The sequence below is a fragment of the Phoenix dactylifera genome, chromosome 5 (assembly GCF_051530095.1).
Source record: "Phoenix dactylifera cultivar Ajwa chromosome 5, Ajwa_hap1_PhDact_Kaust_v1.1, whole genome shotgun sequence".
Taxonomy (NCBI): domain Eukaryota; kingdom Viridiplantae; phylum Streptophyta; class Magnoliopsida; order Arecales; family Arecaceae; genus Phoenix; species Phoenix dactylifera.
In genome coordinates, this window is record NC_143194.1 from 29,305,387 (window position 1) to 29,313,690 (window position 8,304).

An 8,304-nucleotide genomic window follows, 5' to 3' on the forward strand; every position below is an offset into this window, starting at 1 on the left:
CCAACTAGCCAATGAGCTTGTTCCTCTACTCTCAAAAAACAAATACACTTGCTCCTCAATCATTACACCTGTAAATCACTTCGTTCAGTGTCTTGCTTTAAAGAATACAACAGCAAGATTGTATTTCATTTGTATCGATTCATATTATCATAGTAATTGATTCCCTTTCAATAATTGCTTCAGTAGTTCTAATTCGTCAAACAAAGCGCACAAAATTGTAACAGAAGTTCTAATGCTTCTAGACTACTATAATTTATTTGGAGACAAAAAAAAAGTCCAAAGCCTCCACATTCCAGCTGTCGATATTTCTTGATGAGCTTCGTATCTTCCATCATGGAGAATAAAGGTTCTTAGCAGTCTGGTCCTAGATCTCAACTGCTTTTGAGAGACATGTTTACAATCATAGGTTAGCCATAGCCTAGCCACCAAACATTTGAAGGACAATGGGAATTTACATTGTTCCACACAGCAAGATTCTTGTTTGGCTTGTATAGATGTGCGCTTTTCTTCATGCGGCTGCAAAGTCTTGCATGGTCCTGAGCACCTTGACATTGAATCCTGTTAGTAATAAAAACAAAAATAACATGGTTCGCTAGTAGAGGACATCTACTTACAAAGATGAATTCCAGAAGTGAAAGAAATATCCTTAAATATCAAAATCCAGTATTTGTAGAACCTCATAAATATGCACTTTACGTAACAAACAAGTAAATGAGTACTGAACTGGTAGGTGAGGTTGCGATTTTCCAGCAGAATTCTAGTATATTTGATATTTCCACTGTCTAGGATTTGTATTGGTTAGCAAGATAATCAGATTAAAAATAAAGTTTATTATAGAGATTAGTAATGTTCATCCAAATTAGGCTGTTTACGATCATACAACAACCCGCCGTGTAAAACTTGAAAAGAAAAGGTATTTGGATTAAAATAGCACAATATTGTGGTCAATATTTTATGCAAGATGGCGATGACAACATGCCTCATCATATGTGCTAATTAATTGATCCATAAATGCAAAATTAAATATGTGCCACTATCTTGGCTTGTTTCCATGCATGTAACTAAAACTATTTATTTGTTCCATGCGGTACATTTTCTTCTTCAACAATGGAAACAGCAAGCCACATACCAGAATAACTGATAAATTTAAATTTATGACCAGGAGATTCATGTGTCTGAAGCTATGTGGAATGATCAGGTATTCAAGTGTAATGATGTAGATCTGTACACGATTAACCAAAAGAAAAGGAGTGGAAAACCTCTGCTACACCTTCTTTCACATGGTATTTTAGGGCTTTAACCTTCTTTCACATGGTATTCAAGTGTAATGATGTAGATCTATACATGATTAACCAAAAGAAAAAGAGTAGAAAATCTCTGCTACACCTTCTTTCACATGGTATTTTAGGGCTTTATTGCTTGATCTTGCAGTCCACAGACCATATTTACAGGCATTGCCACATTGATCATTTTTGGATCTGGCAAGTTCAGATCTGGCAAAGAGGAAAAGAAAATCAAACACTCAAAAAAATTACATATTACCAACCATATATGATATGATAATCCAGAATCATTGTACCATAAGTATTTATTGAATGCAGAATTACTGCAAATACTTACTTTTCATAATACTCCTGAATGTTTCCTATAATAAGATTCCACGGAAAGAATGATTAGAAGAAGCTCAGTCAAAAAAAAAAAAACCATAACCCTAAGAGATAGAAGAGCTTTTCAGGAAAAAAACAGCTAGAGTGGGTCTGACAGGAGTTTCATAAAGTAACTTCCTTAGCAGATTTATCAAGCAGTTGTTTGTACACTACCATTAAATAAAAATAAATAAAAGAGAGAATCTAATTGAGAATTTACCTCATCTTTTGTCAGACAAGGATTCTAGAGCATCTCCTCTCCAACTGTAGTAACCTGAATGAGAATTTGGTCTAAGCCATAGGGAAGAAGAACTTGTAGCTAGAAGGTTTAGTGTTGCTTGCAGTGAAGTTTTGTAGTCATGAGCAGGATACACCAAAGCATCATCGGCAATGTAAATATATGAATACAAAGAGACAAGCAGCGGTTACATTAATATACTGCCCGTGAATGTCAGAAGCACGATCAGAAAAATGCAGCTTTTTTTTACTTGCCTGTGAATGAACTGATTGGTAGAGCTGATGCGAACTTCCTGGGAAAAAAATAAAAATAAAAATTGTCTATCTGTTTCTGCTAATTATCAAAAGAAGTACCTTCTACTAGTTCCCTTCTGCCACATCGAGAACATAAGATGTACCTAATGTAGGAAGCAATGATACTAAATTGTCTTTCACAAAATATCTAATGCTTTGCAGGAGAATGCATATCCAATAGCACGCAATGTTTAAATATGAGAGTCAGGAGTACAATGCTCGCAAGCCGCACAAGCATAAAATCCTGCTAGGCTGGCCATCCAATTTATCAATGTCTCTTTCGGGAGTAATAATCCAAGTACCAACATATAATAATATCATAGTTTAAAGCTTTCATAATCATATTCAAGATAATAAGGACATGCATCATATCTGGTTACAATCATTCATGGCATTATGATGAAATTAGTCACTAGAAACAAAACATAAGGCTTTAGCAACATTTTATCAATACAATTAAACAACTTAATAGTCATAATGACAAGCATGATGAACAAACTTTATATGATTTCCTTGGTCAGCTTATTGAGTCTCCAACATTCACTAGAATAAAGGATTACGATTTTGCAAAAGCAGAAACACAAATTATCTTGATTCATCTTCCCTGTCTCCATGGGATCTGACATACACAAACTCAAGCAACATAGGGCTGTAAATTGATAATGGATGAAAGTATTTAAATCATTTCAAGTGATTTTTAATTACTTTATCTTCTATTGTTCCAACTCTAGTTTTCCTCAAGTACACTCATATGCAGAACTATACATTTTTACCACACTCCACATGTCCATCCACATTTGATTATTTCTATTATCTTTGCACTCATCACATGTTGTCACCTTCCTTTATGTGGATGAATGTGGCACATGACGTAGTGAGAAAGTGGATGAGAAGGGAGAAGAAGATTATAGGAATTACTGACCGTGGATGTATGTTGCACATACTGTACAAGATATTAACTAAGAATTCTTCATAAGACATCTAATTTTATTTAAGTGCTAGAATTTCTCTATAAGAAAATAAAACCCTCTTGAGAAGCTTTACGAAAACCAAACCATTTTCCTGTTTACAACCATTAGATTGAAAAAATGTGAAGGCCCAACCATGACAATAATCTGAAAGAAACTAAATGATTTTTATAGTTACATATAACCATATGATTTGAAACCCAACTCTACTTTCAATTGAAGGAGACTGGATCATGGCAATTAAGTTTCCACCAAACAAGGAGGCATCTCATCTTATTTTTACCTTGATGGTGCACGAATTGTTATTACTTCTTTTTTGAAAGTTGTGCTCCTTGTAGCAGACATTTTCAGAGCATGTACCTAGACTTCAAGGCCTACTGTTTATTTGTGCAATCTTCCCTGTCCCGTCATATTCTAAGCCAACACAAGGAACCAATAATAATAATTGCAGATTTTTAAGTAATAGTGGTAGATGAAGAATCAAAAAGTCCTTAACATGTCACAACATCTGTATGGGTAATCTAATGGTAGTGCCCTCTCTACTTGTGCCAACTCTACGCTTGGCTCTTATTCTGATCGTCCACTCCTAGTAACATCTTCATTCAACAAATTCTGGAGGTACACTACATATTTATGAACATAGTATGTCTGACTTGTACTTGGCCATGTTCAGTTGTAAAATGATAAGGAATACAAGAAATGATGCTCAAATTTAAGGGTTTACCTTTTCACATATGTAGAGAATGATGTAGAAATGCAAAAGATAAGATACAAGAGATAACAAGACTTCCATGTGAGAAGCCCTAGAACAATACCACAAACTCCTCTCCAAATTTAAGAGTCTATGATAATCTCATGAAATTCCAAATTTCAAAGGCATCATAGAACATTTTCTTCCTAATTATCATGCTCTCTCTCTCTCTCTCTCTCTCTCTCTCTCTCTCTCTCCTCTCAAAAGTATGTAATTATAAAGTACCGCTAACATTTTTCCAAGTCATGAAATATAGTAAATACCTGAAAATCTGTACTTCCACAGCCACATATAAGCAACATCACCAGAGAATGCCATCCTAGGATGAGGTGACTAGGCCTATCTCCTGTTACATATGCAACACAGCCCAAAGTACGACCTGAGGTAGCTCAAACCTGCATACATGTGCTTTACACACTGTCATTGCAATCCAAAGCTGTTAAATTCATGTATTTTCTATCATAATTCATTATTGTGGGTTGAATGCTACCTAGTTAATGCACAAATTCCAGGTCAAAATATCATTTTCAAGTCAGAAACACCAGAATAACATTTAACTTACAGATGAACTGAACAAAATGCATCATTGATAAACCATCAACCAAGCCTGAGCATTTTAGGAATAACAAACTAGGATCAGCAAATAGTAATTTATGCAGTCAGATTATCAAATTATCAGAGCGTATACATGCATCCAAATTTACTTTATGCTAATTGTAACTATTAGATAGAAGAAAAGAGTGTTTTATGAACATAAAAATGAAGAATTGAAAGTCATCAAAGGTTTCAATTAGTTTATGCCTTGTGCTTGCTAAATGAGAATGAAGCCCTACCTCCAGCAACAGATTGCCAAAACATCTTTTAACCCCAGCTTCTATTAAAAGACCTGCTTTTGAATTGCTAGGTTTGGAAATTATGAACCTTACATCCGGCACCATATCCTGAAGGGAACAATTTAAATTGAGATACAAAATGGCAATATTATCCAGAGAAAAAAAAAAGAAGAGAAATCTCACATGTTAAGAATAAAAAACATGATAAGGCTTTGGCCAACTTGAATTATCTTTATTTCCGTTATTACTCAAGTTATTAAGCCAGCCACTTTGGACTGACGCAAAAGATGACGCTAAACTTTATCAACCTTGTTCCTGTGATTTGATCAGCATGGACATTAGTTTTAATAGAATAAATGAGCTTCAACCCAAGGCCGCACTTCCACTTGACACCTACTGTAATGATAAATGGCTGGTCTCGCCATCACCTTATCTTAAATTCTCAATACTTTTGTCGCTCCATCCCTGTAGGAGCAGAAAACTCGTCACTGTCTCGGCTGTGCTATCGGAGGCTCTGGAAAAGTTGGAATAGGAGACCACTCATCTTGGGGTGGGTTTACTACTTAAATGCTTTCAGCAGTTATCCGCTCCATACTTGGCTACCAAGCGTTTACCATGGGCATGATAACTCGTACAATAGAGGTGCGTCCTTCCCGATCCTCCGGTACTAGGAAAAGGTCCTCTCAATGCTCTAATGGTTGCACCGGATACAACAAGGGATAGATCTCTATCAACTATTCTATCCACTGGATCAATCAACTAAGATTCATCATTTAGATGTGTGTTCTACTATTGATTTTAATTTTTTTAAAAAAAGTCAAGCAGATAACTATAGGACCTAGAAATCACTAAAATAAACTGGCAAACAATAGATATATTAATATCTTGGAATGATCTGTATCTAGGTGGTTATGATCTGCATCTTAGACCTGTTTGTCAATATCTTGATCTCAATCAACTTGGGCACCAATACTAACCACCAACCTACATGAATCCTGAACTTTAATTTCTACAACTTAAGCCTACAAAATACATAGACATTCCAAAACAGAAATGCAAGCAAAGAGTAGCACCAATACAGAAAGAAACTTATGTTTTGAGTCCATTCAATTCTCATCTACTTCAGTAATACTCAAGTAGCTAAATTGATAGAAACTAGAAATTAACCTTTACTTCTTCAATATAATTTAATAAGATAGCTAAAAGAGAGAAGAATAAACCATCAGTACATACATAACCTTCATATAATTTATTATGGAGCTAAGCTTCTTCTATGTTATATGCCTACAAACACTCCTATCCATTTCTGGCCATGTCCTCATCACAAGTTCCTCACTGGTTCCCAAATAGTAGGAGCAAAGCAAAAGGAACATAAGACGAATATTTGTATGTGAAGCCAACCTTGTATCTATTCCTCTCAGCCACTTAAATCACATCCGCTTACTAAGTGCATGTGAAAGGTGATTCCAGTAAGAAAGAGGCCATATGAAAGAGATTTACTATTGGTAGATCATAGACTTAGTGGTGTCAGAAAGGCAGTTTCATGCTGGATAACACTGAAATTATTATCAATTGACGCTGGAAAAATGGAAAACATCTATATATGCTTCTTTGATGGACTAAAATCAAATCTCAGGGAGCATCATTGTGTGGCAACAGAACCTCACCAATTCCAGTTTCTGACTATGGATGGTCTGACATTCCTTTACTCTCATGCCACAATTAATTCCAACACTTTTTGCTGCCAGGATTGACATTAAATATTAGATAAAACCATCTTAGTGGTGGTCATGATAGGTCTCATCCATTTTTCTGGCCAGGCATGTGCGTGGAAGAGAGAGGGAGAGAGAGATAGTGACTCAAGTATCTGTCCATTGCTATAGTAAGTCCATCCATCTATAGGTTTTATCTCCATAACGGCCATACAAGTTGTCATTCATCCTCTCAGGTACGAGTTACAAGCGCTGTCTCAATTGATAACCAAGTTTGTTGTAGTATCTTGTACGGCCCAAGCTACTTATAACAGATAGAGAATATCTGACCATGAAAACTACATGGTCATGCTTGTGGAAAGCCAGCAACTATCCTCTGGTGTCTCACACCCTTATCAACTGTATATCTGGCTTTACTTTATCTTGTTGTCCAGCCTGTGCTTTTGAAAGTTTACTTGGCGAAAATTTAAGAGTTGATTGTTGAAATGGAAACAGAGTTTCAATTGAGACTACTTGTGTTTTACATTCTATTAATACCTAAATGGTTGATATATTTTCCGCTAGACATATATGTCGAAAGCTAAAACAATAAACAATTTAACTAGACTGTCTTATTTTGACTAAGAGATCCAACAATTTTCATCACTTTAAACAAGTCCACCAAGTTTTACAACTTATTATCCAAATTACAGATCGAGTTTGATCCATTGAATCCCTGTTATGCAGTAAGAAATAAATCTTTATTCAGGTTGGTTGATCTAAGGTCCAAAAAATAGTAAATCATTGAAGAGGGGAAAAGAAGGATCAAGGTCTGCTCATAGAGTAGTTTTCCTACTTCATGCACAACTGAATCCAGCACAGCAACAATCTATCACTGTATTCAAAATTAAAGTCAGTCAAAAGTAGTAAAGAGGAGGATAGATTCAATTGTTGTTTATCATAGGATGTCAAAATAATCTAGGTTTAAGTTTACCTCTCTCATGAATTGCTTTCTCTCAAATCTTTTTACTAAAATAGTCCGGCATTTCATCATCATAATGGAGAAAACGTAGTGCTGGTGCAGTTTGGAGTTGTCCTTTCATGTTTAACAGTCAGCAACCTGGTCACCAAGGATGGAGAGTGGACATCCAGTGGCATTGGTTCTAAGAAAACATGCAACTTACTACAAATAAGTAAAGCACTTCAGATTGTTCCGTACATGCAGTTAAAACTATTTCAATCTGAGGATTAGCCTACCCCCAATAAGTATCAGGAAAAATTAAATAAAAACATAAAAGAGTGGCATTCTCTCTGATTTGTTAACAAAGTGAACGACAAACAAGATAAAAATATGAGACCCCTAGATTAAAATCATTGTATTCTTTAGAGCAAGATCTAATGGGATCACTTCAGTGCCAACTAGAGATAAATAAGCTTTCAATCTATAGAACCATAATTTCTTGACCGAAAGGGGAAAAAATCTTGAAATCAAGAAAAACATGCAGTCCGTAGAAGGGTTTTGTTTTCTTGGAAAAATATCCACGCGAACAATCCAACGAAAATAATCAAACGGCTACAAAAGGAGGGGTCCGGTGTTACCGGAGCGGGTTTATCGGGATAGCGACGTCGTCGAGCAGGTAGGTACAGATGGAGGGCTCCTTCTAGAACGGCTGGCGGAAAAGGAGCTTCAATTCGGTGACTACTCCACCACAGCCGCCGCCATTACCCCCGATCGGAGCTTGGACCCTGGGAAGGGGAGCTTGGAGAAGGACAGGAATCTCGACGGAAAGGAGGAGGAGGAAGGAGAAGGGAGGAGGAGGAGGAGGAGGAGGTGACGATGGACACGAAGCAGTAGCATATTTTGGCAAAGTTTTTATCTGTTCT

General features: G+C 36.2%; 1 long non-coding RNA gene across 2 annotated transcripts; it reads right to left on the reverse strand.

Annotated features, from left to right (window-relative positions):
• Positions 1 to 128: 128 nt before the first annotated feature.
• LOC103703373 (uncharacterized) lies at positions 129 to 8,304 on the reverse strand. Of its 2 annotated transcripts, XR_005512836.3 has the most exons (9): positions 8,020 to 8,304; positions 7,415 to 7,540; positions 4,730 to 4,837; positions 4,459 to 4,503; positions 4,160 to 4,291; positions 1,867 to 2,281; positions 1,621 to 1,645; positions 1,387 to 1,493; positions 129 to 536 (listed from the first exon to the last, which is right to left on the reverse strand). It is a non-coding gene; the product is annotated as an uncharacterized LOC103703373 (long non-coding RNA). The 2 variants fall into 2 exon arrangements; XR_015987266.2 differs by lacking the exon at positions 4,459 to 4,503.